General features: G+C 39.7%; 1 protein-coding gene across 6 annotated transcripts in view; it reads right to left on the minus strand.

Moving 5' to 3' along the window:
- Crppa (CDP-L-ribitol pyrophosphorylase A) overlaps positions 1-27945 on the minus strand; it is a 267060-nt gene that overhangs the window by 176206 nt on the left and 62909 nt on the right. The gene's annotated exons all lie outside the window — the stretch shown is intronic.

Below are 27945 nucleotides of genomic sequence, written 5' to 3' on the forward strand. Positions count from 1 at the left end.
CCATCTTGAGTGAGGTAACCCAGTCACAAAAAGACAAACATAGTTTGTACTCACTCATATATGGATCTTAGACATGAAGCAGAGGTTCTATTTTTAACCTTTAAGATTTTGAGGAAACCATATTATTTTCAGTAATTGTTCCTTAGGGTCCCATTCTCACCAATAAAGTCCAAGAATTCCCCTTTCCCCACCCCATGACACTTCTTGCCTTTTTGACAATGGCTATCCTAGCACATGTGAACTGATTTGTCTTCATATGAACAATTGATTTCTGTTATAAACCTGCAAACTTCACTTTTATCTATGTTCACTTCTAATAGCAATTTCAAATGTGAACATCTAATTCATTATCCCTTTTACTACCCCATACACGGAACCTTCCTGTTTTCCTCACTGAGGCTGCTTCAAGTCCATGAAACCTGTATTTGCTCTTTATTAGAAACATCACCATTTTCTTAGGTTGTCCTCATCAACCAGTAGACCATGGTTAAATGGATGAAGAGATTTGTTACTAGGATCTCAGCTTCCTTGTTCTGCTATCTTAATCGTAGTTTGGTCTCTATGAGCTCAGCCCACAAATTAACCATGTTATAATTAGCTTCCTTAGTTGGTGTATGTGCATATCCTATTAAAAACCAAAAGTCTTCAAGGTATAATGGTATATACTTTTAATCTTAGAATTTAGGAGGCAGAGGCAAGCAGATCTCTGTGAGTTTGGGGCCAACCGAATCTACATAGGGAACATTGGCCATCCAAGGCTACATTAAGAGAGCTGTTCAACCATAGAAACAGGTGACCTGAACAAAGGGGAGCTCATGGACCCCAGACTGATAGCTGGGAAACCCTGAATGTGGGCATCAGTGAGGAGGCCTCAGCAATCTATGGGGCCTCTGGTAGTGGATCAGTATTTATCCCTAGTATACAAATGGACTTTGGGAACCCATTCCACACAGAGGGACACTCTCTCAGTCTAGACACAGTGGGGAGTACCTGGGTCCTGATCCAAATGGTATGACAGACTTTGATGATCCCCCATGGAAGGCATCACCCTCCCTGGGGAGCAAAAAAGAGGGTGGGATGGGGGTTAGTTGGGGGCAGGGGAGAAGGGGAGGGAGAGGGAGCTGGGATTGACAATGTAAAACAAGCTTGTTTCTAATTTAAATTTAAAAAATGAAGTTAAAAAAAAGGGGAGAGAGAGAGACCTGTTCAAAAAAACAATCTATGCTGCAAGGCTGGATGTGAAAGCAGCCCACTCATACCCCTATAACTTACTCTGTCTCATACAGGCAATTGTCACGGGCTATAAACACTGCTCTAGTATTTATTTGTCTGTGTAACAGTCAACATTTGCCCAGTAACAAAAGAAAACAATCTGTGGTCAGTCACAACACACTGTTCATCGCACAGATGAACAGGTAGGGTGGCAGAGATGTCACCCTTCCTATGGCTGTAAGAGCAGCACAAGAGAACAAACCCAGGACTGCTGGCACATTGTCAGCCTCCACCTGTCACAACTAGCAAAATCCCTTTGCCCAGTGCAAATCAGGCAGACAAATACAAAACTGAGAACGAGACACTTTGCGCAGAAGGGTTCATTCATGGTATGGTACAAAAGCAAGGCACTGTTTCCATAAGACGATGATTCTACTCTGGCTGCATGATCCACCTACCACACAGTGTTTCTAACTAATGTACCTGTGATGTGACCTTTTGGTTCTCTGTCTTACTTCTTCTCTTTTGAACAACAAGGAAAAAACCGTATTTCTCTTCCTCACCACAAGAAATAGCCACACTTTCCACTCCTAATCATGCCGTTAGTACAGTTTTGATCCTACCAATACCGAGCTTTAACAACAAAGATTATGCTAACTCTTCTCATAGCTGGAACACATAATGCTAAAAGTGACTTTCCTGAATAAGTTTGCTTTCCCTGGAATTCAAGTTTGTCTTTGTCTTATGAGGGTAGCTTTCTATATGCTCTAACTCATTCAGTACTGCATGTTTGGGTACTCGCTCCGCCATTTATGCTCAAGGTATGCTAAGACTCATGAAAAAGTCACCCTTGGAGTCTTCCAGGGACCACGGTGTTCTCTGTCAGTTCCATAGGTATTGTTCTCAGAGTGCCACATGCCATCTCAGGGGCGTTCATAATCGCTCCATCATTCACCCCGCCCTATGTATGCTGTGCAGTCTTCTTTCTTAAGTGACCCATTTTCCCAAAACCAATCTTCCAAGAATCTTCTATGCAAAGATTGTAGAGAGACGCTTATGAAATGAGATGGGTATGTTCAGGACTTTCCTCTTAGATTGGACAGACTGCACAAACAAAATCACTTCAAAGACTGAAGGAAAAGCCAAAAAAGAAAAATCCTGTCTAGCTGCTGAGACAGGGACCGGGAGCTTCTCAGTCAACAGTCAGCATGGCAGGCTCTGCAGTCACTGTTTGGAAAGCACCTCAGCCCTGCACTGCAGTCTGGGTTCTCCTCTCCACACCCCTCCCAGGGTGACATCTTTGTAAACTTCTTTTAATAAATGTGGACTGTTTTCTGTTTCTTTAACTCCTAAACTTGGAGAAGTTTTTGCTCGCCTCCGGTTGCTTGGAAACTTGCCCTCATTTCTACTGAATCTATGCTATTAATTCACCTTCCCAGCTAATTTTTTTTGTTATTGGCACTCTTCCTAGTCTTGATCTTAAGGATTTATGGCAGTTTTTATTCCTTTCTATTCCCCTAAATGATGTTTAAATAGTAAGTAAAATGATATAAATGTCCAGTCCACTATCAGTACCTAGAACAGGAAGTGTGTGCATACTTATTACATACATATTCCAAACTGTCTTCTACAAAGATGGTTTCGACTCATACCTACAAATGGTATGCAGTTGTAGCAGGTTTTTAAACATAAAGCAAATGAATACGACTCATTGGGATTCAAAGTCTCTGAAAAAAATATATTGTGCATAATGTTATATTTCTGGGAAAGGAAGGATTCCTTAATTTTCAGAAGTTTTACAACACACACACACACACACACACACACACAAAGGATAGGAACTATTGTTTTATGGTAATCGTGTAATGGTCCATGGCTACAAATAATCTGATTATACATCCTTCCATCCATGACAACATTCAAATTACTCTTGCAGTAGGGCAGCCCGGGAAATTTGCCCAGCAGGGAACAATCTATACATAAGAGTAAAGCTAAGTCAAAGGCATGCGAGCACAGGTTTCTCACTCGGTCGTTGGAGGAGCGTGCTCACAATATTCAAGTATTAACAGAATAGACTAGTTTACAATTAGGTAAACAATGAACACCTGCATTCGGTTTATCGTCTCAGAATCAAACCTGAAGCATTTTGCATACATTTACATTGCTTGGATTATGCAATGCTCCCTAGAGTTGCATGAGACAGTTATCCAAGAAGCTTTGTTCTCAGATCAGATCATCTTCTGAGTAAACAACCTCAGACTGTGTCCATACTCGGCTGATAAAGAAACACCCCTCAATGTTTGAGAGGAAAAGGTACAAATGACGCAGATAAGCACAAGATTTTCTTTCAGAGTAGAAATTTTTAAATGAGTGGATGCAGAATTCATTTGCAAAGGCCTTTAAATATCACATATGAAAAACAAATAAACCTATCAGATTATTCCAAAGCCTGGCAAGCTTACACAGCCAGTGTTCATTGTGAATGGCAATCCCATCCATAGCTGTCAGTTCAGCAATGCGAAGACTTCTAGTTTCTTTAATGTATGGATCCAGATAATTAGTACAAAGTAGTGGTATGGGAAACAACTTCGCTGGTAATAGATAATACGAAAATTGCACTTCTAGATCTTTCATTGACCTTCACAATCAAACAGTGTCAAAAACAATAAAAAGCAAAACGCAAGTCAGTGGGTTATTTGACTCTTGTTTATCTTCTTGGGTAAACAACTCAAAAGTTAGACAATGAAATCAGAAAATGAAATAGTAGCCTAAATTGCAAATTATTAATCTTACGTGGCAACAGACTATCTAATGTATGCACACCACTGAAGGAAAACAAAACCCGTAGTACCATCTGACCACAAAGATAAGCCGAACTTGCACCAAAGGACTGCAAAGAGTTAAAATGAGCCCAAGCCATTCAGAGAAGGCAGAGCCCAAGTCTAGAATCAGTTTCCACAGCAGCAGGATACTGGAGAGGCTGCTGGTCAATGGGCAGTTGAAAACTTATCCCTCTGGTCTACAAGAGCTACTTCCAGGACACCCTCCAAACCCACATAGGAACCCTGTATCAACACCCACCCCCCAAAAAAAGGAAAAAAAAAAGAAAACTTATCCCTCAGCTTTTAAGTGAGAAATATGAAAAAGAATGATTGGAGATACTGGTTAACAGATGCTCGCTAATGAAGCAAATATTCGTGGGAAATTTTCCAAACAATATGCTGGGAATAAGTTAGGCTGAGAGGGTGAGATGGGGTAGGAGCCTCACAGGCACATATAAAAATGAGTTGCTCACTGTCTTAGTGGCAACATGCCACTCTCTGTTTGGAGAAGCCAAGCAGAGACGCCAAAGATCTTGCTGGACATCTTTCTTCCACTCAACTGATACATCATAAATCACAACAAACTGAGATTTAGTGCAATCAGGACTACAACAGGCTGCCTTAACCCCAGCAGATACTATCCTGTCTTTCATTAAACACAACTATGGCTGTAAAATTACTTTCTGCCCTCTCCACAGCTTGGCCAGGAGCATCTTGCTGATCTACTCCTCACAGTAACATTTAGTGTGCTCTTCCTGCTCTGTAGCTTTCATCTCAAGGGGCATCTTTAGAACCATCCAGCCAGTCTTTCATACTACAGGCCAAGTCCCTTGGCATCTACTCTACACTACGATGCGACCCCGGAAACTTGGCTTCTATCGAACACAGTGGTTCCCCTACTTAAGAACAGTTTCTCTTTATCCTGTAAATTCTCTGCTCTTCAGGCAAGACAGATGCCTTAAGAGGAAGAATTAAATCTGCATAAACACTAGGCAATCAGGCAGAACACTAATAAAATAAGTCTTCCAACAATAAAGCAGAACAAAGGACAAGAACGTGAATGAATTTCAAAATTATTACTGCAGCAAGCAAAACAGATTATAAATCCACAATCTCATTGATATGGTGTGTTTGTTTGTTTATTATTTTTATTTCTTTTTATTTTTGAGGCAAGCTCTGTCTACAAAGCACTGGGTTTTCACTCTGCAGACCATACCAGCCTCAAGCTCAGAGAGATACACCTGCCTCTGCCTCCAAAGTACTAGGATTAAAGGCGTGTGCCAACATGCCTGGCCCCAATATGGCGTTTTAGAATAAACTACAAAGACAAAAAAAAAAAAAAAAAAAAAACAGGGTCACAGGGTGCACAAGGGGCATGAAGCTATTTGTCAGGCGTATTGTTGTAAAGTCTTCAGATTACACGCTTTGTGAATTCTTACCAAGAAATTTGAGTCTTACTTTCCTATAAAGTATATCCCAGCAAATCATAAATATAAAATAATAACATTTCTAATAACAACAGTAAAAAAGCTACCTAGTAATAAATTTAACAACAGAATTTAAAAACTTTTAGAGAGAAAGCTGAGTTTAGTATAGTGTATTATAGTATTTTTAATTGAAATAATCATAGTTCATCTTCAAATTGCCCTCAGACAAATTACAAATAAAAATAAATAATCCTAACATATTCATAAAATTATAAAACCTAACCCTCAAATTTATATAAGAAATATATTCCTAAAGTCCCATATTACTATTAAATAAGAATCAGTCAAAAACGTCCTAAATATGTTATTGCCAATCAGTTATAAATTACAATAAACATTGTATTCTTTGCCTTGCCCTAATTGCCATAGTAGTATCATGTTTTATCAATACCTGGCGAAAAAGGACAAATATCCAAGGGAACTTGATAACAAAGAGGATACATGTAGTTATAAATATCTGAAAGCTGAGTTTATAAGTGTGGAATCAATAAGGAATTATTCAGCAAATTGTGCTGGCTAAATTGGTTACCACTATACAGCTTTTTCTCTGTAGTCAAATCAAGGACAAAACTTTAGAAAAAAAATATATAGGAAAGTATTTTTGCACCCTCAAAGTAGAATGTCTCAAAGCAAGACCACACCAAAAAAGCCAAAGAAAAAGAAATTATTTGTACCACCAATAACAAATGATTTGTTCAGAATACAAAAGAACTCTAAAGATTCAGTAAAGAATAAGTCATCAAAAACTAACAGAAACAGCAGGGATGGATCAGCAGATAAAGGCACTTGCCACAAAGTTTGATGACCTGGGTTTGCTCCCTAGGACCCAAAGGAGAGAACTGATGAGCTCACACTGTCTCCTAATTGCCACAAACATGCCATAGTACACAAGTGCCCACATGCATACTGATTCATACATACATACATACATACATACAGTTATTTTAAACAAGTATGAAGGCACATGCCTCTAATCCTAGCACTTGGAAGGCAGAAACAAATGGGTGTCTATGAGTTTAAGGTCACACTGTTCTATAGAATAAGTTACAAGACAAAGCTACATAGTAATACCTTGTCTAAATAATAAGCAAACAAAATAAACAAAAGATGTAAGCTGTCCACTTATCTCTAAATCTAAAGTAATGGTCAAACATGAAACAAAAAGAAACTCATACATGAAATGCTATTTAAGGTACAGTAGAACAGAAAGTTTGAGGACCACATTGATATAGCCACTTAGAAAACTCCTCAGCCTCTCTAATAAATTTAGATGCATACACATTATGGACAAAATTCTCTTATGGATACATCTATGCCTGTATGCTCCATAAAAGCCCAGGAGACATACATATAGGACTACTGGAGACAACATTAACATCAACGACTCTGCTTTGTGCCTATCATCCTATAAGTAGAGGCATTTTCACTGACCTGTGACTTCATGGATGGCCAAAGAATTTAAAAATGGGTGCTGATGCACAGCTGGTCAATGTCTAACGTGTCCTATCTCACGTTTGCACCCGCCTCCTTGTGTCTCTGCTAGTCTGGGTCACATCACATTCTCTCTATGAAGGCATGAACTAGGATAACCTTCCCATTTGCAGAGAGAAGCATGCAGATTTTCTTTTACACAGGCTGATACGGACATCAGTACCCAGAAATCCTCTGTGTATAACAAGGACCCACTTATGGGCTATACTGTATCTGCTCTGTTTGAAATTCTCATCTCTGGTAACCTAAGAACAGGACCTTTCTTAGAAACAATGGTTTCACAAAGAAAATCAAGTTAAGGTGAAGTCACTAGGATGGCCCCTAGTCAAAACACTGTGTTCTTTTAATGTGGTGAAGTTTAGACAGAGACACACACAAGAAGAGAGACACACACTCGGTGACACAGGTGCTGTATCCATGAACCAGAAGAGGGAAGACTGCTGTCAGAAGCTGAGAGCTGGTGGAGACAAGCATGGCTTCTTCCCTGGAGCCTTCGAGGAGAGCAAGCCTGTACCAGCACCGCCAGGCTAGACTCTCAGGCTCCAGAAACACCAATATGCACACTATATAGCAAAGCAAAACAGTAATGAGAATACTGAAAACTAAAATTCAGTTTGGGAACCTGGCATTGGGAGGTAATGAAATTGAAAGAAAAAGAAGTATGACATGTAGTCGCACAATTAAGAATTTACCACATAACAAGGCAGGTAGAAAATATTTCTAATAAATTTATAGATGTGGACATGATGGCTTCCAGGTGTTCCCTATATCTATACTGTTAATCACATAACGTTACATCTCTCCATACCAAGGTAGGTATGAAGCCTATCTCTCTATATACTAATGATTAGGGCAGTAAAAAAAAAAAGGCAGAAATGCAGTGTTCCGATCACAAAGTTAGCATTAGGCGAGCTTGCACATATCACCTGTCCACACCTGCACCGTATCCTTAAGAACAAGCCTGAACAGTTCACTGGTCAAAGAAAGATGATACAATGGGTCAGAGATGTCCATACTTGCATTTTATAAAAGTCACCTGTACCAAAGGGCAGCTGTCTTCAAAGTGGCAAGGACCGAGGTAGCTAACAACCATTTGTATAGCAAAAGAATCTGATACTCTGCTTCTTGGAAAAGTTGTTTCAAAATAGGCTACACTATACAGAATTTAATAAACAATCACATATTACAACCACACAAAAGTAATGCCCTACAAATATATTCAATAGAAATAATAAAAACTACAAAAAAAAACAAGTCATGGCAAAATAGTAGCAGTGTGATTCTATTCATAAAAACATCACAAGTGAGAAACTTTTCAAATAAAGAGAGGAAGGCTAAGAAAGGCAGAACAGAAGGCACATGGGGGGAGAAGGGACTAGAAACCGGAACCAAAATACAAATAGGCAAGCACACACAGCACGCTGCATGAGCAGGAACTCAACGTGGGCGTGCCTTATCTCTACAACAGTGTACCAAATGTACAAAAAACTGGCTAAGCCACATTCATGAACAAAAGCCTTCATGGTTGGAACAGGCTTAGGTCCTCAGGTCCTTCCCTCACACAACGCATGGAGGTGCTGACTGGTGTGGAAGTAGTTACAGGTTACAGCCAGGATTGTCTTGACAGCACTGGAAGTTTACGCAGGAGCATACGGCTTCTTCATGCAATTCTTCTCTAACATTTATCCATGCATATTTGGTATCATATAATGATGCTGTTTAATAAGAATTAATATGCTGATAAATGTGATTTAGGTATCATTAACTATTCATCTGAGATTTAATATTTATCTTCTCTCACTGTTGACAGAGTTCTTACGTCTCTTTAGTATCAGTGAGCTGAGGTCATTCTATCTGCTCAGCTGTGATAAAGTCGAAAGAGCGTGCATACACATAAGCAGGCTGTATCCCTCACATCTCTGCACACTATGTGTATTCCATGATGGAGCGGAAGAGAACCCCAACTACCATCCATTGTACTTGTCTCTGGGCACTCACCATGGCATCCTTTGACTACAACAAGATCCTTGTGTTAAAGAAGCTGCCTTAGTCCTTGCCACTTTCAAGGCAGATGCACATTGATACAGTTAAGTTTTATAAATTGCAAACATATTTAACAAGACCGAGACACTAAGCATACTTTAGATACACAGCCGCCAATCGCATTATCCTCACGCAGTCTGCCCAGGATTGACAGTGCAATATAAAATATGACAATTCTCTCGGGAGGCAGAGGCAGGTGGATCTCTGTGAGTTCGAGGCCAGCCTGGTCTACAGAGTGAGTTCCAGGACAGCCTCCAAAACAATACAGAGAAACCCTGTCTCGAAAAACCAAAAAAAAAAAAAAAAGACAATTCTACTGCCATTTACCATTTCTAGTCTTGAAGAATGTGCTCAAATTTATGTCTTCTTTTTTCTGAAATTGAGGCTATTAAACAAGGTTCCATACTTAAAATGTTGGACATAGAGTGCCCTTCCTTCTCTAGTTCTAGCAGAAATGCTGAAGTAACAGCACCTGTATGCTTTTAAGTGCAAAACTTGTTGACTGTAATCCCTTCAGGCTCACACTCCGTTGATGCTTCTGAGGGGTAGACAGCTGAGACCCAGTCTGCCGGCATACTGGTGATGGTTACTAGTTCATAAGCTAGATGAATCAGCTGGCAAGGAAAGTTGTTATTCATCCATCTGCAAAGGGCAATAAGAGAGGTTCCCAGTTGAGAAAGAGAGTGAAATAAACGGCATGCACTACTTGGGGAACTGGAGAGCAGCATATACTAACTGAAATCACAAGGAATGGAGTGTCGTGGATTGGGCAGATAGGCAAGGGAAGAAACTCATTCATCATAAGGAAAGCAATGAAAACCCCAGAAAGAAGTGTGCTCTTCACTTGACCTTTGCCAAAAAGGCGTGTGTGTGTGTGTGTGTTTCAATGATTAGCATCTTTCTTGGAAATCTGAGGATCTGTTCCTTGGGTCAATCAGGGAAATTCCACAGGCATTGAAAAACTCCAGGGGAAGTAAGAATTATCAACAAAGATCTCAAAATTCTCTGTGGGCATGAAGACTGTGCAAGGTGAAGCGTGGATCTGTGACTATTTGGAAATATGTGAAATTATCCAAAAGCCTTTCCCACACCAAAATGGAAAGGAAACTCCACAGAGGCATGGTTACAATTAACAGGACATTTTGAAATCTTCAGAGTCTCAGTTCATCGCCTGTGTGAACATTAGTGGAAACTTCTACTTAGGCACAATGGTTCTAAATACACCACATTAGGGGGAAATGTTCCGTGTTCAACTTAAACTACATTTGTACTAAGGAATGAATGCTTCTACAATGTATTCAGTATCAACTGAAATTATTTAGAACAGCGTAGTCAAAGTGTGTGTGTGTGTGTGTGTGTGTGTGTGTGTGTGTGTGTAATTTGCCAATATAATATGACAAGAGATACTCTGTCTAGTGAGTACTCTCAAAGACTGTTTTGTGGTTACAAGTAAGAGTATTAACACTCTTCACGGGGATTAGAATGTTGATGTAGACTTTTTGCGTCTATGTTACATGTGTACCTCAGGCAATCTTGGGGCCTCCCACCATGTTTTCTGAAACAGGATCTTTTGCTGGCCTGAGGTAAGCTGGCAAGCAAACCCCAGAGACCCTCCAGTCTTGGCCTCCTCTGCTCTGTACAAGTGTGCACCACTACACCTAGTGTTTCATTTTTAGGTAGGTTCTAGGATCAAACCCAGGTCCTCATGTTGACACAGCATGTACCACGGGCATTGCTGACTGGTCTGTCTCCCCAGCCTCTATATTAGTCCATTTTTGTTGTCATAACAACATATCTAACATCAGACAGATAACATACAAAGAAAAGCCCACAGGCCATGACTATGGTAACTAGAAAGGACTACAGAATTGTCACCCAAACAGGATGGAAGCCTAGTATGGTGGTGTAATGTGGTGGGAAAGCAGAACGGAAAATACAAATTGAAACTGGAGGACACACCCATTGGATTGCGTTCACCATGTCTTCCAGCTTTCAACAGAACTAACCCTGTCATAGGAAAACACTATGGGGCTCAGTTACTGGGGCTCACCTCTCAAAAGCATCACACTGGGGGCCAACTTAGCAGTGCATGGACCTTCAAACACTCAAACCATCAACAGATCATAACTTTAACATGTAAACATATGCTTACATGAGAACAGTGGTGAGTCGGGAAGGTCAGGGAATTCTAAGGTTAAAGGCTCTCCAAGCCCAGCTAAATGTCTGAGTTAACTATATTCCCTCTCAGGTTAGTAATCACTATTTCCTGAGTGCTAGCATGCATTCCCTGCTATCTGATGTAAGCAACAGTGTATTTGCCTCCCAAAAGTCTCTAATTACATCACACAGACATCAGACACAGACCGGTGTTGACTACAAAATAAAAACAGGGGATGGAGGATAGCTTGCTGATTCATTTTCTCTGTGAAAATATAAAGATAAAAGAAACACATGCCTTGCTGAAGAAAGGAATTGCTGTATCAGATGGCAGCGTACCAGGATAGATCATCTGTCTACCAATCCCAGATGTCAGCATACCAGGATAGATCATCTGTCCCGCACAGACAATCACATCACAGAAGCCTTCCTTCTGTAGAGAATTTTCATGTGAGCAAAGTTGTATAGCCATCATGTCCACTGTGAGCTTAAATTGTTTCCTTTTTATTTGTAAGCTTTGGAATGAACAAAAAAGCTGAAGTAATCTTTCTGAGGAAAGAAGGAACTAGTCTGTGTATGCATTTCATAAGTTCTTGTACATATCATGCTCCAAGCAGAAAAAGAATAGTCTTCATGTATGTGTATTAGCAGTCTTCAACTTACAGAACTTCAGGAGATGTGCAAATCTTTTTTGCGAAAGACATAATTAAAATGAAAAATCAAGGGCAATGACATCTGAGAATGAAAGAAATCATTTAATCATCCAAATAGCAAGTAAAGGTTACCTTTTGCCCCTATGGAAAATGACATTGCACCAAATTTGTCCAGTGACTAAATACCAAAGAAGACAAAACTACTGCTACAGTGGCTTAGGCCACCACTCTTCCTGGTTCTCCTGCTGTGGTGCTATAGTAGGAGTGACAGGGTGGAGACTTGGTATCTTCTTTATGCCAAAATAATGGCAATCGGGCATCCCTGCTCGTTTCTGTCGTGCTTTAAGTTTGAATTCCTGGAGTCTCAGCATAGAAAGTCTTTGGTTTAAATCCCATGCAGAGACGAGACGACCTTTGTGAATTTCACTCCAGGGGCTTTGTCAGCTCCTCACAGCAGTTACAGAGACAATGCCACCACCATCAGGAAGGTTCCCCTGCCATACATACTCACCAACCAGACTCTTAAGTGGTAGGGTTCTCAACAGAGCCTGACTGACCTGGGGGATGGGACCATCCACTCACATATCTCTAGACTTCCACACATGAAAGGAAATATCCAACATCAAGTCATACCAGTGATCCCGCCTCACCTAACCAGAGACAAAGCTTGCGTTACAAACTCACAGACAGGCAGACAAAAAGCACAAGCCCCTCTTATTGCAGAAATATGGAGCACTTCCCCACAGTGACACTTTGCCACCAAATTACTAAAGTCCTATTTACTATAAATATCTAGTATAACATATCTGTATTTCAATAAAAAAACTACAAAGTATAATGAGGGGGGACTATTGAGCAGAATGAACAAGAAAATAATCATACAGAAAGAATGTTAGAATTATCAGATTGAGAATTTAAGACTGTACGATTATATACAAAAGTTAGAAATTTTTAAACCAGACATTAGGAAAGAATGCATGGACAACTGTTGTTGAATAGAATGTTTGTTAAACTATGTAAAGATGTGATGCATTGTTGTGTTGCAGGATAATTGTGCAGCTGTGCAGAGATACGCTTCATTTGTTTATGCTGTGTTTGTTTAACTATGTAAATATGTGTTGCTTTTGTTTGTGCTGCATTTGTCTAACTATCGAATGATCTGTTGCTGCTTTACCTTGCCTGTAAAGGCACCTGACTGGTCTAATAAAAAGCTGAACAGCTAAGAGCTTGGCAGAAGAGGGATGAGTAGGGATGGTAGGGAGAGAGAAAAGGGGAGTCACCCAGCTGGGGGCCTGCCAGCCAGCCAGACATGGAGGAGCAAAGTACATACTTGACATAAACAAGCATCAGGGTAGCACACAGATTAATAGAAATAGGTTAGTCTAAGTTAAAGAAGAAAAACTAACTAGAAACGAGCCTAAGGTAAAGCGGAGCATTCATAATTAATAACAAGTCTTGATGTCAGGATTTGGGGCTGGCATTCTAAGAAAGTCTACTATATTTGGTACCTAATGTGTGGCACGTATTTGTACATAGAACCTGAGAAAGCTGAAAGAAAGAAAGAAAGAAAGAAAGAAAGAAAGAAAGAAAGAAAGAAAGAAAGAAAGAAAGAGAAGGAAGGAAAGAAAGGGGAGGAGAGAGGGAGGGAGGGAGGGAGGGAGGGAGGGAGGGAGGGGTGGAATGAAGGAAGGAAGGAAGGAAAGAGAGAGAAGGAGGGAAGGAAGGCAGGCAGGCAGGAAGCCGACGAGCCTTCATAGCATCCAGGTTGCAGTGCACAGAACATGGCTCTGCTGTACACTGAGCACTTGCGCAGCCAGTACATTGTGTAGAAACAACAAGCTAAGCAAAAACACTGGCCACAGTGCATCCACCAACTTCCTAGAGCTGGGGTGCTTAAATGCAGCCCTCAGTTAAATGCAGCTCTCAACCGAGCTCACAGGGCGTAAAGTTAGTATCTCATGGACAGGAGCTGGGCAAAGCCAGCCCCCAGCACAAAGCCAGGCAGCAAGTCTAGGTTTTGTCTCACACAGTGAGAGAATTCCTACAGCAAAGAAGGTCCAGACCGAAAAACGTCTCAACACACTACAGTGTGTTTTAAGATAAGCAGACACACTAAAGAAAGAAAAGAAAAACCTCTCAACACATTACAGTGTGTTTTAAGATAAGCAGAGACACTAAAGAAAGAAAAGAAAATGGGTATAGACAACCATAGATAAATGGTTTAAAATAATAAAGTCTTTAAAGAGAGGAAAGTAACATGAAAGAAAAAGCCACATGAAGATGGATATCACATGAAGGGGATATGGATCCTGTGTGGTACAATGCTGACTTTGAGTTTCTGAATGCTGATGAGTAAATGACAGTTGCTGAGAGACGATGGATTGAAAAAGGGACTGCTGAATTACACCTGTTTAGATACGTTAGGGAGTCTCACCTTTAAAATGGAATTCAGAAAATGTATCCCAGTTGGTGAGAGATTATACTTTTGTGTCTAAGCATGTGGAATTCTTCAAGGTTAATAGAGACAACAGTAAGCAATCTAGATAACACAATGCCCACATTCCCAAGAGGTCATTTGGTGGACTGTCATTGTTGTCAAGATGTAACTGGGCAGTTTGTAAATCATTACTGATCGTGGTCAGGGAGGAAACTAAGAAAGGGAGGTTAGATTCAAGGATCTCTTTCTGAAAAGAAGTAAGGATATAGGAATGACAGGATAAAAAGGGTGTATTATTGAATCTATTTTAAACTAAAAAGCAACTATTAATCTCAAATATTTTATATTAGTATGGATTTTTATATACTGATACAAATTTCATACTCTATATATGTTTCTACTCTTGCTTAAGGAATTTTTGTATATTAATACAAATTTAAGGTTATTTTTGTTACAACATACTCTAAATAAGTTTCTACTCTTATTTAATGTATTTAAAAATACAAGGTAACATTCTAGTCCTTGAGAGTTATTATTATAAATCATTTAGAATAATTAAGAAATGCAGGTTAGTAGTTAGTCATCTATAACAATCAAACTTGTAGTTGTGTTAGGTATGTCTTCTTTTTAAAAAAAGATTTATTATGTCTACAGTGATTTGCCTGTATGTATGAATGCAGGCCAGAAGAGGGCACCAGACCTCATTGCAGATGGTTGTGAGCCACCATGTGGTTGCTGGGGTTTGAACTCAGGACCTCTGGAAGAGCAGCCATGTTCTTAACCTCTCAACCATCTCTCCAGCCCATCAGGTATGTTTACACGATCATACAAAGATCTATTCTAGATAGATAGGTGGTCTTCAAATACTCAAAGACCTACAGAATATGGCATTTAAAATGTTTTGTTAACATGGGGCTTTTCATGACAGTGAGACATGTCTGTTCCTGGTAGTACCACCTTACTTTAAAAAAGGATGATGGTTATTGAAGAAACTCTGTATGTAGTTTCTTGCAATGCAGCAAAGCTGGCCATTTGGGCAAGAAACTCTCCTTGCCTCGACTGCTGGCAGTATGCTATATAAACTACACAAGCAGGACACAAAGGAAAAAGACTACCAACTTTCCCAAGAGAAGGAAGGACAGTCTTTATAAATTCACACTTAATAAAAACTCTACCAGAAGTCTAGGCCTATAGGCCAAATATGGATGCAGCAATGTAGCAGAGGAACCTTACATGACTGTCCCGGCAGCCAGATTTCTGTCATTTCTATAGTTTTGGAAGTGGCTTGCACTGAAAATCCTGTTTACTCAGGTAATATATCCTACTCTGGTCTCTGATACAGTTGGTTGAAAACTAGAGAGTTATAGTTAAACTTTAATTATGATAAAAGGTAAATTTGGTACAAAACTTTGGACTCAACAAGATAGGATAAATAATGGAGCATTTTTTTCTGAATTTGCCAAATACAAATGAATTGAATATTGTAAATGTAATTCTTACTAAATAACTGTTCTTGCTGTATATAGTCTTGCTATGTAAAAGCTAAAACCCTTTTGGTTTAGACAAAAGGGGGTTATGTTGTGGAATATTATTTTATCTAGGCAAAGATTTGTTTATGCTGTATTTGTTTAACAATGTAAAGATGTTACATTTGTGTATGCTGCATCTGTTCAATGATGTAAAAAAAAATGTGTTGCATCTGTTTCACCTTGCCTGTCTAAAGCACCTGATTAGTCTACCAAAAAGAAAAAAAAAACCTGAGCAGCCAATAGCCAGGCAGTAGGGAGATAGGCCAGGCTGGTGGGTACAGTGAATAAACAGAAGGAGGAATCTAGGCACAAGAGGAGAAAGAGGGAGAAGAGAGAATGAGGGAGAAAGAGAAGGAAATGCTCAGGGCCAGACAACCAGGCAGCCTCCAGACAGGGAGACACAGAGGAAGCAGTGAAATTAGGGCATACAGAATGAAAGAAAGAAAAAAAACTCCAATGCAAAAAGTAGATGAGGAGAAACAGGTTACATAAGTTATGAGTACATGAGCCTAAACTGAGACACTAAGACCAAGCGTTCATAATTAATATCGTCTCTACGTCATGATTTGGGTTCTGGTTGGTGGTCCAGAGAAAGCCTGCTACACTCTGTCTTTTGACTAATTTAACTAAAGGTTTGCATTCTTGTTGATTTTTCTCAAAGAATCAACTCTGAATTGTTTTCCTTGATTTTGGGTATCATATTTATTTTTGGTGGTGTTGCTGTTTCTATTTCATTGATTTCCACCAAAGTTTGATTAATTCTATCCAATTATTCTTTTCTTTTATAATTTATTGCTTTCCTAGCACTTCCAAGTATGCCATTAAGTTAGTAATCTAAGATCTTTCCAGTCTTTCTTATGCAGGGACTTAGGGCCATGATCATACCTCTGAGAACTGCTTTCGTTATGTTCCATGAGCTAGGTGTGTTGTGACTCCCTTTCCATTCAGTTCTAAGAAGGTTTTGTGTGGGAACACCAGACCTTGAGCAGAGACCCACTTCCCCTTCTGCCTGGGAGTAGGCAGCTGTAAGACAATGTTTAGTAAAAACATGTTTACTAAAAACGATACAATAAGTTCCTGGCCACTTCCCCTTCTGCCTGGGAGTAGGCAGCTGTAAGACAATGTTTAGTAAAAACATGTTTACTAAAAACGATACAATAAGGCCTTCCCACGGAAACCGCCCTGACCTCGACCTTGTCCAAAGACTATCCGCACCTTCAAAAACCCACACACATCCACCTCTGGGTCAGAGCAGAACCAGCCAGGGTAGAGGAGAGAGCAGAAGCTTCTCTGGTGGGAGCTTTCCTTAGGAGGTTTTCTTGAACCTTTTTGGAGCCTGTTTAAAGTTTTCTTTATATCGTTGAACGAGTCTCTGTGTTGTCAATCCCCGACACCCTCCGCACGTTCTCGGACACAGGCCGCGCAGCAGACGTGACAGTTTTGATTTCTGTCTTGACACAGTTTTCATTCAGGAGTGAGTTCTTTAGGTTACTTTATTTGCTATATATACTTCCTTCCATGTCTATTGTTGTTGACATCCAGCTTTACTTCATGGAGGTCACATATAGGATTAAAGGAGTTATTTCAATTTTCTCATGCCTATTGAGACTAAATTTGTGCTCTAATATGTAGCCTGTTTGGGAGAAAATTCTTTAAGTGCCAAAAAGAAAAATATATTCCTTACTGTTTGGGTGAAATGCTCTCAAAAGATCTGCCAGGCCCATTTGATTTATGCTGTAACCTAATTTCGGCATTTCTGCTTCATTTTTGTCAGAATGACCTGTCTAGTGGCGAGATGGGATACCAGTTACCCACTAGCACTGTGTTATGGTCAATATGTGATTTGGTTTGTCTTTGTTTGTCTGTTGTTGCTGGGATTTTTGTTCTTCTGTTGCGGTGCTTCTTTTATGAACTTGGGTAGCCTTGTGCTTGGTGTATAAATGCTTAGAATTGTAATAACTTTGATACTGGATTTTTCCTTTAATGAGTATGTAGTGTCCATTATATCTCTTCTTATAGATTTAGATTTGGCATGTATTCATGAGATATTAAGATAGCTACAACTGCTAACTTTTTGTTTCTATTCATTTGGAATACATTTGTCCACCCTTTCATCCTAAGATGATGTCTGTGCTTGACAGTGAGAGCTATTTGTTGGATCCAGCATAAAGGTAAATTTGATTTCTAATCCAATCTGTTAGTCTCTCTTATTGAGGAATTAAGAACATAAGTATCAAGAGTCTTTTCCCCTTAAAGATTTTAATACCCTTCCTTTATTCTGCACAGTTTGTGTTTGATTTTTATGTGTTGTATAGGATTTCTTTTCTATTCATGTATATTTTCTGTTTTGTATGCCTTTTGTATTTTTCTTTAAATATGGAAATTTTTTCCAAGAGTTTTTAAAAATAAAATCCCTTTGACCTGGGTTTCTTCTTCTTTCTCTATATTTATTACTCTTAGCTTTGGACTTCTCATAGTGTTCTACACTTCCTGGGTGTTTTGTGCCTGAATTTGTTTTTTTAGATTTTACATTTTCTTTTAATGAACTACCTGTATCCTCTACCTTATCTCCAAAACCTGAAACTCACTCTTCCGTGTCTTTTAATCTGTTGGTGAGAATTACTTCTGAGCTTTTTGTTTGACTTCCTAAGTTTTACGTTTTGTTGCCTATTCTTTAGAAATTCTATTTCTCTGTTAAATTATACTTTAATATCTTGAATCACTTTCATTATTTCATTCAACTGCTTCTGTTTCCCCAATATTCATTAGTGCATTCATTCATGTCTCTAAAACTCATAATTGATATTTTGAAGTCCCTGTCTTGGACTTCAATTAACTTGTTTTCCCAGGGCCTATTACAATGGGGTTGCTGGCTTCTGGAGGAGGCATATTGTCTTGGTTGTTTATGTTTATATTTTGTGCTTTGGCCCAAGCATCTGGAGTTATGACATTTGGGTTGTTTCCTGGTATATATATCTAGACTCTCCTTTGATGAGTGGGTGTTTTATTATTCAGTTACTGTTGCTCCAGTCTGGATCCTAACCAAGTGTGGTTGATGTGAGAGTAGTTCTGGGTCTTGGAGATACGTGTCACTGGTAGAAAACGGCTTTGTGGGTTGGCAGAGAGTTAAAAAGGAATGAGCATGGGTCATAAGGCAAGGCTGAAAGGGGCGCCAGAGAACCAGGGTCCACACCGAAAGCCAGGTCCCAGAGGGAGGGGCAAAGGGAGGGAGGGAGGCTGTGAGTGGTTTTCTTTTTAAGTTAAAAAAACTAACCAAACCATAGGTACACTAAGAGAAAGAGAAAAAAGAACATAGGAGAGAGATATAAGAAGAAGGAAGATTTAAAAAGAAGAGATTTTTACCTCAACAAAATTTATACCACATGTACAAATTCTGATGAGCCATTATTCTGATGAGCCCTTTTGCTGGCCCTAGAAAACAGCCATTATTCAATGGGGAAAACTGGAAGGCTTTCCTTCTGAGATAAAGAAACAAGACAAGGATGCTATCACTGTCTATCCAGCAAAACAAGTGAAAAATCTTATCTATAGCAACTAGGCAAAAATAAAAGGCATCCAGATATTAAGAGTTAAACTAAGAATTAATACTAAATATGTTTACTGACTATAGAATTTTATATACACAGCAAAAATTTCTACTAATTCTTTTTTCCAACATTTTTAGTGATATTGTTTACCTGAGGGTATCTCGGGGTTCTTCCTTGATGTGATGAGGATATCACTAAACAAGAAATGTGAAAGTACTAATGAATGTATCGGAGTATTAAAGGACTATGAAAGAAGGTGTCACACATCTCGTAATGTTAAGTGTATGTATGTGTATGTATGTGCATAGAATTCTGACATGTTATTTCAAAGACGGGCTGAATGTCATTGATAAGCAAGCTGCAATCTGTATACCTGAGAGTTTAGGTAAAGAGGAATGGTAGGTGGATAAGATCAAGCTATAATTGTATGAAATTGTCAACAAATAAAAAATTATTTTAAAAACAATGCAGATTTAAGGTGGCAGGTGTTAATCAGTGTGGTTTGAGTATACCATCGTGTATACATAATGATACAACATTTTTATGCAATTTTTGTCCACTGTCCACTGATCTTAGGATAAAAGCTAAAACATGGTCTTAATATTGATCATAGCAAAATTTGCCAAATTGAACTCAATTTTTAACACAAATGGTTTGCCACTAGCTTCGACACATTGCATTTTTGGTATAGAATAATACATTCAAGTTCTATAAAATAATATATAATAAATAATAATGATCACACCAATAGCATCTTGGAAAAGATTTGATGACAAGAACATTTTATTGAAAACAAAACTTTCAATAAAGTCCTCTATCTGAATTCATAAAGGCATAAATAAAAACTGAAATTTACAATGCAGAACTCAATGAACATTCAGCTTTTCCCCTACAGGGTGTCTGCCTTTGTACACCAGGACATGACGGCACATGACTTGAACTATGGTTGAAAACAAAGAACATTTGTGCCTCATACAGGGCATCAGACCAGAAATGTGGTGAGTAGAGCAGCCTACATTAAAATAGGAAGACGGCCTAAGTGACTCCCTGGCACTCAGTTCCATTGATGTTACGTGGTAGGGAACACACAGGCTGCATGTAATGATGAAGCCTGTCTTTCTCTACCAGGGAGAGTCTGAAATGTTTTTCTTAACTTAAGAAAGAAATGTGAAGCCGGGCGGTGGTGGCACACGCCTTTAATCCCAGCACTCGGGAGGCAGAGGCAGGCGGATCTCTGTGAGTTCGAGGCCAGGCTGGACCGATAGCCTCCAAAACAATACAGAGAAACCCTGTCTCGTAAAACCAAAAAAAAAAAAAAAAAAAAAAAAAAAAAAAAAGAAAGAAAGAAAGAAAGAAATGTGAAATTACCTTAGAGGAAAAGAAAAAAATAAAGTTCAGTTTTTAGCTATCCTGAGAAATGGGGAACATGATCTTTTTTTCTTTGTAGTTTTCAGTTTCCTCAAAAGCATTGTGGTTGAGTTGCAGAGAGGGAGGAGTGATGAGCAAAGGGGTCAAGATCATGCTGGAGAATCCCACAGAAACAGCTGACCTGAACAAGGGGGAGCTCACAGAAACCAGCATAGGACTGTTCCAGACCCCCTGAATGTGGGCATCAATTAGGAGGCCTAGGAATCCATGTGGGCTCTGGTAGTGGATCAGTATTTATCCCTAGTATATAAATGGACTTTGGGAGCCCATTCAACATAGAGGGATACTCTCTCAGCCTAGACACACGGGGTGGGGGGGGGTCCTAGGCCCTGCTCCAAATGATGTGACAGACTTTGAAGATCCCCCATGGAAGGCTTCACCCTCCCTGGGGAGCAGAGAGGGGATGGGATGGGGATTGTTGGGGGGAAGGGGAGGGGGAAGGGAGAGGAAACTGGGATTAACATGTAAAACAAACTTGTTTATAATTTAAATTTTAAAAAAGGTAAAAACAAAAAACATTGTGATTGTGTAGGAAGAGACTTTAGGACTGGGCCGCTAGCCATGCCCACTTAGAGGTGTTAATGAAAGGGCAGTGAACTACGCAGCTAGCCATGCCCACTATGGGCGTGGCTAGAGGAGTGTATGGAGGTGCGAATAAAAGGCAATGCAGGAGAGACACATGCTCTTTTCTGCTTCTGGTTCTGTGGCGAAAGCTGCTGAGTCACCTCGCTGCCTGTTTTCTCTTGTAAGTAATTTCTGCAATAAACAGCTACCTATACACTCAACAGGTGTGCTGTATATTGTTATAGTGATTGAGGAAAGGGTGTGCTCCCAAGAAAGGAATTCAGTGTCAGTAAGCACTCGCATTCAATACATTTATTGAACTACAGCCATCAGAAAATAGCCATGTTTTATTTCTTCTATTCCAAATGAGTTCGTTTTTACTGAGGCATTCATGTCAAGAATACATTCAACTTTCAGACTAAACCACAATGTTAAACTACAGAGACAGAAAAGAGATAAAAATAAAGACTATGTGTGAATAGTAGGTATTGCTAGGAAATCTTCTGAGACCTGTCACACTGGGTTATCAAATCTTACCCAAAAGATACTTGTGCGTGCAAGGTGTGTCTGTCACCTCAACTGTTATGAGAATAAACATTGTATCATTGTGAGATGTGGTTGGAGAAAGGCATCTAGAATCGTGGCAGCTTCAACTTTTGTCTTATTTTGCCTGTTAATAGCTAATCTCAGGAACAAGTACTGACTTCTAGTTTTAATGAAAGGCAAACACTTCTTAGTCACTGTCCCTTCCACACAGTAGGCATTCAGAAAAATTGCTTTCCCTTTCCCCCTCATAAAAATTGCAAAGGCCTTGGAAATTTGACAAGGAAAGATTTGGGCATAAAAATATGGATGCCATTTTAGCTAAATTTCAGTTGCCTTAATAAGACATATCTATTGTCACCAATCAACCCCAAGACTGTCAGAGTCTGCTCAAAGAAACAACACAGGCACAGCAGACATGCAAACTATAGCCGCCATTAATGCCTAGAGTAAGCTACTACAAACCCCAGGACACAGGCTTCTTCCTTTAACCCTACAACAAACACATTTGATGGGGGGTTTCAGTGGGCCAATATATGGGTTCTTGAGTCCAGAACACAAAATGGACAGTATATAGCAGCAGACGTTTTTCAAGAGAGGAAGTGGGCCAGGGATAGGAGACAGGCTCAGCTCAGTAACAGGCACTGAACAGAGGATAGGACTTCCATATCTTGGCATGGGGCTGTCTGTGAGTCTGTTACATGTGGGCCTTACTGGGGAAGGGAAGGATTTGGGCCTCTTTCTCAGTTAGCACAATTTGGCACAGGTTACTTCACAGCGTTTGTGTGAATCCTAGAATTGTTCACCTTATTTTCCTGCTTCAAGACAGCCGTTCAAAACACAAAAGGAAGGAAATAATAAGGGATGTTGGGGAAAACTGGGATAATTATTAAGCATGCTTCAGTTCCTTTAGCTAGAAGGTAAATTATGACTAAAGCTTAGCATACAAAGCTGGCAGTGTGTCACTGATATGTGTGATTCTCCAGCAGGAAATCCCTTTGGGGACAAATGCTTCTTCTTCAACAGACGTAGATTCTCTTCACAGCGATTCATCCAGAAGTTAACCTCCCGCCCACACCACTGTGCACACCACATCCGCACAGTCTCCACCAGCTGGGTCAATGTCTCATACCTGTTCCACTCAGGTCACCAACAAACTGACCAGTGGATGTCCTTGCAGTCTCTACTACATGCTGTCTAAATAACCCTGATCGGTTTCTGGGTCATGACGTCATCCTGGCCTTTCCTTTCCAGGTGTAGAAACAAGCCCAGAGAAATTCCAGTCTGCACCTCTAACTGCCCCAGGTCAATCATCTAGAAGGGCAAGCAGTATTTGAGACCCAGTGTCCTCTCTGCTTCAGGAACTCACTTCCTGGCCAAGGGCATTAGGAAACCAGAGTTTAGGTGGACCTACGGAAGGGAGCAGTGCTCAACACAAGCTTCTGGATTGAGGCTCCACTCATTAGGCAGTAGTGTGAAGACCTTCATTTACATATAATGGAACAGGGTTTTTTCATGTGTCTGGGTGTTATGCTTCCACCATGTGCCTGGAACCTCAGTCACTTGGAACTGGAGTTACAGTTGTGAGCACCCACATGGGTGTTGGGAACCAAACTGGGGTAGTCAGGGAGAACACAAAGTACTCTTAACTGCTGAGCCATCTCTTCATGGCATGATGTTTTTGTTTTAAAGCCTTGTCATTTATGCATAATTTTAAAAAGAAATGATAGTTGGACTACTTAAAGGAGTAGCAACACCTTCTTGCTGGTTGACAGTTTATATCCTAATCACACTAAAATTCAAAGCATCATCAACACTGCTAAAGATGAAAATTTTACCAGAAAAAGAAAAACTTAGTTCATTGATAAATCTCCTACAGCTCAGAAACACAAAAGAAGCATGCTCACAGAGCTGTGCAGGCACACCAACACACACACATACACACACTTTTCTAGAGAAGGAACAAACCTAACCGAAGAAGAAAAGACTATCCACAAAACCGATTTCTTTTTATTTATTTATGCTTTCTACAATTCCTCCATGGTTCCTTCTCAATATTCTGGCAAATGAGACAGCTTCTTTCCTGGCTCGAAGTAGCCAGACTGAAGAGTATACTGAATTACTCCAGTGAAGAAGCAACAGGAATTCCAGGAGCTGTGGCACACTTTTCCTTTTCTGAAAACACAATGGTTATTTTGAATTAAAGCGACCACAGGCTCCTGGGAAACTTTCCTCTTTAAATGCAGGCTGGGCCCTGACTGCTCCAGAGGCCGGGAGAGCAGCACTGCTGTTCCAGGACTCAGCTTCAAAGGCACCAGCAGCGTCTACTGCGGTCTCTTGGAACCGAGCCTGTTTTCAAGTTCGCAATTCCGTTCTTCAGTTTGCTGTTAATCACAGACAGCATATTCACTAAACTTGGCTCTGGAGGTTTCAATTGTTTTCTTACTGTTTCAGCATTTGTCTTGAAATTCCTTAACCTATTCATTATAGAAAGTTTTTCTTTTTCCTTTTTTTTCTTAGGAGTCTCTTCATTTAAAATTCAGTACTGACATAGGACGACTCATTGTTTTCAATATACAATAAATCTTGACTATGTACTGAACCGTACAGATGTTGTACAAAGACATTGATACTTTTCTAGAACGTTGCTCTTTACATTGGGAAATAGTCTACAAGGCGCAATGTATCTGAATTCTCAATAATCAGTCTCATCAGTGATCATCAAATCCCTATGATCACAGCAGGAACTCAAGGCCACACCCTGCTCCCGTGTGCAGCTGCCAAAGGCTTTAACTGTCTTTCCCACCGTGATCCCAGGGCCTTGTCCCTGCATCCTCAGAATGCTGCTACTGCCTCTATTTACTGTTCAGAACCCAGCCAAGATTTGTAGGAAAGCTATAGCCACATATATAGCCTGTTTCACCAGTGACTCCCAAGTTTCTGGGACAGAGTCACAATTCATTTACCTCTTCATGTCCACACTTGGTTTGACTTAGTGATACACTACCAGGGCCAAGAAGCAGTCAGAGGAGAAAAGCTGTCATTTGTCAGTTAGGAGCCATGCACTCCCCAACGATTCCAACATAGCGATAGGACACAAAGTATTAAACTGCCTTTGATAGTTTAATTGCAAAGAAATAACACAACTCCAGCATCTTGATATGGTAACATATATTCCTATGATCCAAACACCAGGAAGACTGAGACAGGACAATCAATTATGAATTTGATATCAGCCTAGGCTGCATTGTTTGCAAAGGGAAAGGAAAGAAAGACAGGTGTTGGGGGGGGAAGTCTTGTGCATTTGTCAATAAAGCACTGCTGGCCAATAGGGAATCAAGATAGGTGGGACTTGGAGTCCAGAAGGACTCTGGGAAGGAGAAACACAGGGAGTCAAGATGTAACGCCATGGGGTAGGAAGCCCGGAACTATTCATCCGGTAAGAGAAATACTTAGATTAACAATTATGGGGTAATTACTTAAGTCAGAGCTAGCCAGTAAGAAACAAGCAAGGCCAACAGCTTCATAATTAATATAGCCTCCTGTGTGTTTATTTGGGACTCATGCGGCTCTAGAACCAGGCTGGCGGGAAGGCTTCCCTCAAGGAAAAAGCATGATGGGAGGGGACAGAGGCAAGAAATCCCAAAAAAATGTACTTAGCCAAAAGGAGCAAACCCCATGAGGTATTTTTTTATCTAAATGTGAGATTCAAACTTCCTTGGTAAAGGTAGAGCCACAGCCTGCCAGATATTAAGATGTGGATGTCTTTCTGTATGCTGCAAATGTATGTTGCTTTTATTGGTTAATGAATAAAGCTGTTTCTGCTGATGGACATGCAGGATTTAGCTAGGCAGGAATTCTGAACAAAGAGGCAGGGAAAAGAAAAACAGATTCCCCCAGAGACCTGGAGGCCTGGAAGCAGACTAAATGATCCAGGGCCTGGACCCACCAGAAAGAGCTTTGGACCCATACCCACCAGGAAAGGGAGAGACTCCACCTGCACCTTCTGGAATGAGGGATGGGAAGACGACAGTATAAGAGCACATTCAACAACAGAAAGACTAATATGACACCACCAGAGTCTAGGAATTCTATACCAGAAAAACCAGAACTTCCCAATGCAGATGAAGCAGAAGAGAATGACCTTAAAAGCAACTTTATGAAGATGACAGAGACTCTCAAAGAGGAAATCAAAAATTCCATTAAAGAAATGGAAGAAAAAACAAACAAAAATGGAAGAAATGCAGGAAAAGACAAACCAAAATGAAATAGACAAATCTCTTAAAGAAAGCAAGGAAAGCCAAAAAGTAATAATCAAACAGGTGAACAGCACAATTCAAACAGTTCAAGACTTAAAAGCTGAAATAGAGAGAACAAAGAAACCACAGAAAGAGGGAATACTAGAATACAGGAGATGAAAGAGAGAATCTCAGGTATTGAGATACACTATAGGAAATAAATTCATTGTTCAAAGAAAATCTTAAGTCCAACAAATCCCTAATACAAAACATCCAGGAAATATGAGACACCAAGAATAGACCAAACCTAAGATTATAAGTGTAGAAGAAAGAGAAGAAACCCAGCTCAAAGGTGCAGAAAGCATATTCAACAAAATCAAAGAAGAAAATTTTCCCAACCTAAAAAAGGACATGCCTATGAAAGTACAAGAAGCTTATCAAACACCAAATAGACTGGACCACAAAATAATCCCCTCAGCCCATAATAATCAAAACAACAAACATACAGAATAAAGAAAGACTATTAATAGCAGCAAAGGAAAAAGGTCAAGTAACATATAAAGGCAGACCTATCTGAATTACACCTGGCTTCTCCATGGAAACTCTGAACAACAGAAAGTTCTGGAAAGATAGTCTACAGACACTAAGACACCACGAATGCCAGCCCAGACTACTGTACCCAGCAAAACTTTCAATCACTATAGACGAAGAAAACAAGATATTTCACGACAAAACCAGATTTAAACAAGAGATATCCACTAATCCTGGCCTACAGAAAGCACTGTAAGGAAAACTCCAATCTGATGAAGTTAACTACAACCAGAAATACAGAGGCAATAGATGATCACACTTAACTAAAAACCAAAGAAAAAGCTGGGTAAATCCACACACAATACCACCAACAACAATAAATCCAAAACACACAAGAATCAGCAGTCAATGGTCTTTAATATTCCTCAGTATCAATAGTCTTAACTCCCAATAAAAAGACACAGACTAACAGGATGGATTCGAAAACAGAATCCATCCTTCTGCTGTATACAAGAAATACACCATAACTTAACAGACAGACATTAAATCAGAGTAAAGGGTTAGGCAAAGATTTTCCAATCTAATGGACCTAACAAGCAAGTTAATGTAGCTATTCTAATATCTAACAAATTAGACTTCAAACTAAAATTAATCAAAAGAGATGAGGAAGGAAATTTCATATTCTTTAAAAAAAACATCAAGATGAAGTCTCAATTCTGAACATGTATGCCCCTAATACAAAGACATCCACATTCATAAAAGAAATACTACTAAAACTCAATTCACACGTAAAACCTCACATTCTTATAGTAGGAGACTTCAACACCCCACTCTTACCACTGGACAGGACTACGAAAAAGAAAATTAACAAAGAAATAAAAGAACTAACAAAGGTGATGAGCCAATTGGGTTTAACACGCATCTATAGAACATTACATCCTAACACAAATGAATATACCTTCTTCTCATCACCACATGGAACCTTCTCGAAAATTGACAATATTTACAGCAAAGAAAACGTCAACAGATGCAAAAAAGAAAACAAAAAAGAAACTGGAATAACTCTCAATATCTTATCAGATCACATGCTTTAACGTTAGAATTCAACAACAACACAAATTGCAGAAACCCTACAAACTCATGGAAGTTGAACAACATGCAATTGCACCATTCCTGGGTCAGAAAGAAAGAAAGAAAGAGAGAGAGAGAGAGAGAGAGAGAGAGAGAGAGAGAGAGAGAGAGAGAGAGAGAGAGAGAGAGAG

This window comes from Mesocricetus auratus, unplaced genomic scaffold (assembly GCF_017639785.1).
Source record: "Mesocricetus auratus isolate SY011 unplaced genomic scaffold, BCM_Maur_2.0 Super-Scaffold_15014, whole genome shotgun sequence".
NCBI classification, from domain to species: domain Eukaryota; kingdom Metazoa; phylum Chordata; class Mammalia; order Rodentia; family Cricetidae; genus Mesocricetus; species Mesocricetus auratus.